Genomic DNA, 7,657 nt, shown 5'->3' with positions numbered 1-7,657 from the left:
TCTTAACTATGCCCTTTCTCTTCCTAAACTCCAGCCTGGGTTTCAGCCTGCCTGTGGCATTGATTTTCCTTGTCTGTGGACTCTTCCTTTCACTGGTTCCCGATAATGTTACATGTGGGCTGTGGAAACTTGCTAGATGTCAAGAAAGAGCTAATCCATTGTAGGCCAGTATTTTTAGAGTTTGTTATTGTTTTATTGATTGAAATTAAATGAGGCTGCCCCCTGAGCCCTCCCGTGAGCACTTTTGACCTTCCTACAGCTGATACTGCTCTAGTTGCTTCATGTGCCCTTTCCCCAGCCTTGATTTTGTAATTGAATAAGTCACCATCACTGGAGCCCTCTCTTTAAAAGATAAAGAGAACATTTGCTCCTTTTCCCTGTTTGGGGACTTCGATGAGATGAGATCCCAGATAAAGAATGGAGCCCCACCTCTTTCTGACCCCCGCTGTTTCCGTTCCTTTCTTCAGGGGAAAAGAGTACAATTCAACAGTATAAAGATTGATTGTGAGCTAATGAGATAGACAAGACAACCGATCATTTATTAAATAACCTTTCGTGATAGAAACAAATGTATTATACACACAAACAGCACATAAAGCACTGTAGTACCATGGTTACAATCGTGGGTCCGAGTTCGTGTCCTGCTCTGGAGAGACCAGTCCTGTGAGATGGAGAACTGGTAAGTCGGCTTAGCCTCTCCAGAACTGGTTTTCTGTCCTGCAGAGACGGGGCTCGCTAGGCGTCCCCCCCGTAGAGGTGCTGTGGGGTGTAAATGACGCGCGTGGGCAGCCTGAGCACAGCTGCTCATTCCTCGTAAGTGCAGGGTAGCATAGCTTTTGCGGTGATGGCTTTATGACCGCCCCATGTAGACTGTCAGTGCTCTGAAGGGATGCCTTGTGGTTTGGAGATGGGATTCTCACTTCTGTAAATACCCAAGTATAATGTTATTGGGTCCTGCTGATTTCAGTCTATTCTTTAGAAAGTACATATTGTAGATATATTTTTCAAGCATGCGTGCTTTTTTTCTTTTACTATTTAAAGTTCTACCCTCTCATCTCTTGGTGTTACTTTTCATGGAATCCAGGAAACAGTCCTAAGCTACCTGCCTCTTCACACTTTTCCGTGGTGGTTTCCTTCCCTGATTAGAAGAGGGTTTTGCATAGGAAATTTTATTTGTTCCCCTTTTCTTGGAGTCTCTCTCTCTGTCTGCCCATCTCTCACCTCTCAATCTGTCCATTCCTCAACCCACTGCTTCTTCTGACATGTTCCAAAACGCATTTCAGGTAGCTTACAGAAGAACAGATACCAAATAAACAGGTGAGAAAATGGGGCCCAGTTCAGACAGTGAGGCTAGGAGGCGAGCCTGTGTGAGGGTTGCAGGCGTGAGACACATGCCTCTGCCATGTGACTTATAAGATCGACAGCAGCAGTGTGCTTCAAGCTCCCAGCAGACACAGGGAAGCAGGATTTGAGGGAGATGCTTACTGGCTGTGAAATAAATAAGTGACTTAGGAGAAGCCCAGCCTTTCCAGCTACTAAGGCTTAGGAGAATATTTTGAGTGTCTTCCAAAATCAGAGTATGGCATCTTTTCTTTTTTCAGAGTTCTATGTATAGTTGGTTACATTCTATACCTGGAAATTTCTCCAAAACTGCTTCCCACGTGAGTCCCATGGCTCGGGGATTGGGTGGTTCTGCTCATTGATGGGGGTTGGCCAGAAACAGAAAATGAGAGCCTCAAAGGGGCCTGGGATTTGTCAGTTATGTTTTGTCAGTGCTGTAGGGTTCAAGAAATGCTTTCACCGTTTCTCTCCATCTGAGGCGGCAGCGTAATCTCTTACCAGCATCAGGAGCTCAGGGCCACGGGATGGTGGGGGCTGACTGCACTGCCGTCAAGACAGCTGAGCTAGTCACTGCAGGTGTGGTTCTTTTACATACTGCATTTCATGTTCTTTACTAGAATGTTTCAACAGGGAGTTAATTAACTGAGTTAATTAACATTTAATAAATATGATCTTTGTTGAAAAGACAGTTATAGGCAGAATATAAGCTGTGAAGTCTTTAAAAACGGTTTCATTACTGAAATTTCATTTGGGGAGATACACGGTTTATCTTATATATGGCTCTCTTTTAAAGTAACAAAGAAACAAGACAGAAAAGGCAGAGGATGATTTCTGTTCTTCCTCTCGGCTTGCAGGTGCCCTCACCCCCAGTAGCATCAATCAAGACACCAGCACTGACACTGGCCGTGCTCAGAACTGCCTCAGCCCTGAAGACACTGCTGACAAATAGAAGGGGGCCACGCCCTGTTACAGCAGGTGCTCTCACTTTGTGGGTCCTTATGTAACTGCGTGGTGTTAATCAGGATCGCCCGTCCTACATTGTGTGATGCTGCTGCTTTGTCTCCTAGTTACTTGTTTCTCTAAGTATTCTTGTATTATTCTCCAATGCATAGTACTACACACCTACAAATGCTTTTTTCAGATGAAAAAGAATGTGCATTTAAAATAATAACTCTGAAAAAGGGGGCAAAAGAGGCTATCCTTGTCCCGCTATTCAAAGATAATAATTAACACGTTAACGTATATTTTCATCAGTGTGGATCACCTCTGTCATAAAAAACCAGAGAGCACTCTGTGACTGTTTACTGTGTGGACACCTCCATTTTCCATTCGGCTTTTTATATGTTTTTCTACAATATTCTATCTCCTCTGGCATGATTTTTGATGACCAGTATAGTATTCTGTCTTGTGGAGGCATTGTCCATTTTACTTCGGACTTAAATAAACTTTTAAATTCCAAGTATACTTAACTGAAATACTGAAAAGAGAACTGTGGTGGTAGAGGAAGGCCCTACCTCCCTTCCCCTTATTTCCGAAGAGTAAAAACTGTTGAAACTTTGATATATATGTTTCATGAACTTTATGCCTATGACATACATATATACACACATATGAGAATTCCATGTATACGTGTGTGTATATATGCTTTATTTAAAAATGAGACCATACTATATGTTTTTCTGCAGCTCGCTTTAATCACTCAGGTGTATATCATAGACGTCCTCCCACTCCAGACTCACACGGCCCTTTCAGATAGAGTGGAGGGGTCTCCTGATTTGCGGGTGTGGTCTCTTTCCCACGCACACCTTTGGTGAGAGAATGCTGTGGACAAGGCCCTGGACCACGGTGAAACGCCGGCTCCCTCATTGCTCGCAGCTCGTCGTGATTTACCACATCATTGTCTTGATGGTGGACAGTTAAGTTTTCTCCATTTTCCACTGTCAGAAAGGATATTTGACTGGCATCCTTCTTGTACAGACATTCCTGTGATCTTTTATGAGTATTCCTTTAGTTAAGGCTTCTGGAAATTTAGTCCCTGGATGTGACATTTACATTCATCACAGACTCCATTCAAGTAACTCTAGAAATTCCTTCCATAGGGGAATGAAAAGATGCACAATTACTTATGTAACCAATTCTCTATTGCTGGATATGATTTCACTTCAGTTTTTCTTCCCACCATTGTAAACAGTGCTGTGTAAATGCCCTGATGGGTACATCTTTTTGGACTAAATTTGTTTTTTCCTAAAGGAAACGATTCGTAGAAGTGGTGTTGAGTCAGTGTGTACGTACGTTTTTCAGAGTTTACATATCCATTAACATGTCATCCTCTGAAAATGTCGCTCATGGTTTCTTCTCCCACAGATGGACACTAGATAGAATATCTTTTAAAAATATTTGCCAATATGATGAGCAAAAGTGCTTTTTCATTGTTTTAGTTTGCATTTGATGACCAGTGAGGTATTGAGCATTTTTCACTCATTAGCCATTTGACTTTTTTAAAATGAATGATTCCTTTTATCCTTTGCACACATTTAAGTGGGGGAGCTTCTTGTTGCTTTGTGACAGCTCTTTGTATGTTATGAACATTAACTTCTTGTCTTCAACAACATGTATCACAGAGCTTTTTCTTGTCATTTCTTGCCTTTCATTTTGTTTAGGAGGATTTTAATTTTGGTAGTGTCTCAAAATATTCTTATGATAATAAATGTATTCCTTATGTGTTTTATCTTTGAAATTATTCTTAAAAATAATTTCTTATACTGGAATAAATCTCCTCTGTAGGTTTTTTTAATCTCTAAGATGGAGATGATAATAGTACTTGTTAATGTAAGGGTAAGTTGAGTTAATAAGAGCAAAGTGTTGTATTTGCTGTTATTAGTACTTTTTTATATTTACATCACTGTCTGTAAATTATCTTGTGGTCCTTATGAGAGGAATAGTATTTATTCTTTCTAGGTGATTGTCTGATTGTCTCAGGACAATTACTGAAGTCATACTTTTCTCTTTGATTTGAAATCCCACCTTTACAAAATACTTATGTACACTAGAGTCTCTTTTTGAGCTCATGGTTCCCTTCTGTCAATCTGCCTTTCTTACTCCAGCACCATAACTTACATATTGTAAAAATTTATTTAATAATTGGCAGTCTGAATTTTTTTTCATTCTTTTCTTCCATCCCAAATTTTCTTGTCTAGTATTATGATTTTATTATTCCTGAAGAATTCCAAAATATTTTGTTCAAGTTAAAAAAAAATCAGATTGGAGTTGTCATGGGAGTTTTCAATAAGTTTTGAATTATTCTGATGAGAACTTACATCTTTACAAAACTGCTTTCCTCCATGCAATTTGTTGATGTCTCTACATTCTCACCTCTTACTTTACCCCTCAGTACAGCCCTGAAGTTTCTCCATTTAGAACATGGGCATTATTTTTTAACTTATTCCAGATTATTGTTTATGTTTTTGTCAATTTTGTAAGTGAAAATTTTTTGCTATTATATTTTTAAACGCTTAAAACTGAAATTTAGAAAGGAAGATTCGGTTTGTAAATACTCACTTTGTAATTTGTCATTTAAAATTGTAAGTATTAAGTAGTTGTTCCAGAATCCTTTCTTTTTTGTTTTTAAAAATTTGTGTCAAAGATTCTCAAAATGTTCATAGCTAAGTAGTATAGGTGGGGAGACAGATGGAGAGAGGTAGTGTGGCTCATGTACAAACTGTGAGCAGTTTCATGGCTGCCTTTAGGCTGGAGAAACCACAGAAGAGCCCAGGTTAGACAAGGAATGGCTTTGTATGCACTTGAAAGCCAGCTTTCCTGCCTGTATGGTGAAGCCTGGTGGGTGTGGCAGGTAGATGATCAAGGTCTGATCAAGGTCATTTGCTGCACAGAGCGCTGTGTCTGTGAGAAATGGTGACCATTGCCATGGCAAATGCTTGGTGCCAGGAACAATGCAGGGGAGCTGGGGAGCCTGTGTTAAGGATTTTCCAGTCCTGGGAGTGGGAAGATCAGACTCTGCATTCAGATCTGAGTTTGAATTAATCCTCTTTAGTTTACTGGACCTCTGACTTTTGTCAAGTTATGCATCCTGTTTGAACTCCTGCTTTGTTGTCTCTCAAAACAGAAGAATTACAGCCTGCTGCTAGAGTGTTTGATCAGGGTAAATGATTTGTGTCTATAAGATGCCACGTACAGTCACAAGCTCAGTGAGCAATGAGCTGTCCCCTCTTCTCCTGCAACTCAGTGCTCGATAAGTCATCAGCAGAAAGCGACTCCCTAATTTGTATGTGGTGCAAGGAAGAACAAAACTAACGTCTTGCCTTTCCCTGGCAGTATTCTTACTTCTTTGCTTCATGTACCTCTTTCCTCCTTCACTCTCCCCTTTCACCTCCTCCACCAAGAGCCCGAGACTCTCTCAGAACACTAGATTCAAATTATTTAAATGTTGGCTCATTCCCATGAAATGACAGTGACTTAAAAAAACTGTACACATCCCAGAATTCATTGTATTTGATTTACACACACACACACGTGCACACACACACACACATCAGGCTACCTCCCATTTGCTGAGGGAGAAGGGCCACTTTTTCTGAGTTTTCATTTACTCAGCGTGAGAGCAGTCTCTTAAGCAGAATTTCACCTGGCTTCGTGCATGGTTTTTTAAATTGGATTTCTGCTTTTTGTCCATAAAAATATTCTCCTATTAGAAGACAGGAAGTGGAGACATAGATATTCTGCTGAGATATTGGTGTTATCATATTTGAGTTTTAATGGACATAAGGCGGCATAGAGTCATACATTATTATGGATGAGAATCCATGATGATGTAACTTGGACAAGAATCTGGGTCTCCTGCCATCGTGTCCACGCGGGTGAAGAGGCAACTGGGTGGGGGATGGCAGGGAACCTTCTTGCTTGAGTTCCAGGTTCTTGTTAGTTTTCATTGCTCAGCTGCCTTTAGTTTATGTCCATGAGGCCTCTCATGGGAAGGTCACTATATCCTGAGAGACTGAGTTACTAATCAGCAGAAAGCTCTGGACCCACTCATATTTTCCAGAGTTTTTCTGCTGACCTGCTGACACTTTATATAAATGAGACCTAACAAACTGCTGGATATAAAATCCTTATTGTTATCATTTGCCCTCGAGTTCCATAGGAATGGGGTGCTGTCTCAGGCTGTCTAAGGCTAGATCTGAACAAAGATAGGGTGATAGGCTCTGCTGCTGGACCCTCCCCAGTCGAATGGGATTTCCACCTTAGTTTTTAGAATCAGGCAGATGAGTTCAAATCTTGTCTTTACCAGTTATTAGCTTTGTGACCTTGGGGAAATAACTACTTTTTTGGTTCCAATTTTCTTTATCTGTAAATAAGTTCAGTATTTATTTTAGGGTTTTTGTTTTAGAATTGAATGTGCTAATTCCCTAATTTATTCCTAAAATACTGATCACATGGTTCTATGCTGGTGCCTTAGTAGTTGATTGCTAAGGGACTCAACAGTGAGAATGGGGGTGGGGCCCCCTGGATCATACAGCTTATATTCCAGGATATGCTTGTAAAAGACAAGATTGCAGTGGATTTTTAGTAAATGTCCATTCCTTTCCTAATCCCCATTGATTGTGTATATATCTTTATACTATTATATGAACGATTATTTTTGCAGTTTAAATCTCTTTGTAGTATTTAAAGAATGTAGCTATAACAAAAATACGTGAAATAAAATGACTTGACTTTTATTTTCCTTTCAATAAGCAAAACAAAATAAAATAGAAAAGAAAAGAAAAAGTATTGAAGGAGTAGAAATAATTTTATTTCCGTGGAATCAACTCCCTATGTTAGGTTTTTCCATTGTGTTGTTCAACATCATATAAAATTGACAGGTTGTGACTTCAGTGTTGATAGCTAGGTGAGTATAGTTTCTTTTTGTGGTTGTCTTTGATGAATTATTTGCACTAGATCATAAATGATGTGCATGTTACATATTGGAAACGAGGAAACATTGGAGACATACTACCTCCAATGCAGTCATTTTGTTACCGAGTCCAAACTCGTTCTGCTCGCCGCATGACAGGCCAATAAACCGGGAGATGAGGTGTTGGAGCAAGGAATAGTGACTTCACTTGCAATGCTGGCAGACCCAGAAGACGGCAGACTGATGTCCTGGAGAACTATCTTCCCCAAGTAAGAATTCAGTCTCCTTTTATACTAAAAAGGGGGGGGGGGTTGTGGTTGGTTGTTGCATACTTCTTGCTTTATGAATTGTTTGTCCTTTGAATCCGCTGTTCTTGCAGCTGTCCATGTGGATCAAATTATGGTA

At 40.1% G+C, this 7,657-nt stretch overlaps 1 protein-coding gene across 1 annotated transcript in view; it reads left to right on the top strand.

The window, feature by feature from the left end:
- Nucleotides 1–1,640: 1,640 nt before the first annotated feature.
- The window catches only part of LOC140694223 (uncharacterized), a 124,184-nt gene continuing 118,167 nt past the window's right edge, over nucleotides 1,641–7,657 (top strand). Inside the window, exons 1-3 of the mRNA XM_072957592.1 lie at nucleotides 1,641–1,917; nucleotides 2,196–2,316; nucleotides 7,412–7,521. The gene's annotated coding sequence lies outside the window, so the exon portion shown is untranslated. The remainder of the gene's footprint in view (nucleotides 1,918–2,195; nucleotides 2,317–7,411; nucleotides 7,522–7,657) is intronic.

This window comes from Vicugna pacos, unplaced genomic scaffold, assembly GCF_048564905.1.
Source record: "Vicugna pacos unplaced genomic scaffold, VicPac4 scaffold_20, whole genome shotgun sequence".
NCBI classification, from domain to species: domain Eukaryota; kingdom Metazoa; phylum Chordata; class Mammalia; order Artiodactyla; family Camelidae; genus Vicugna; species Vicugna pacos.
The sequence above is the reverse complement of the archived record's forward strand: the minus strand, read 5'-3'. Positions and strand labels throughout refer to the sequence as shown.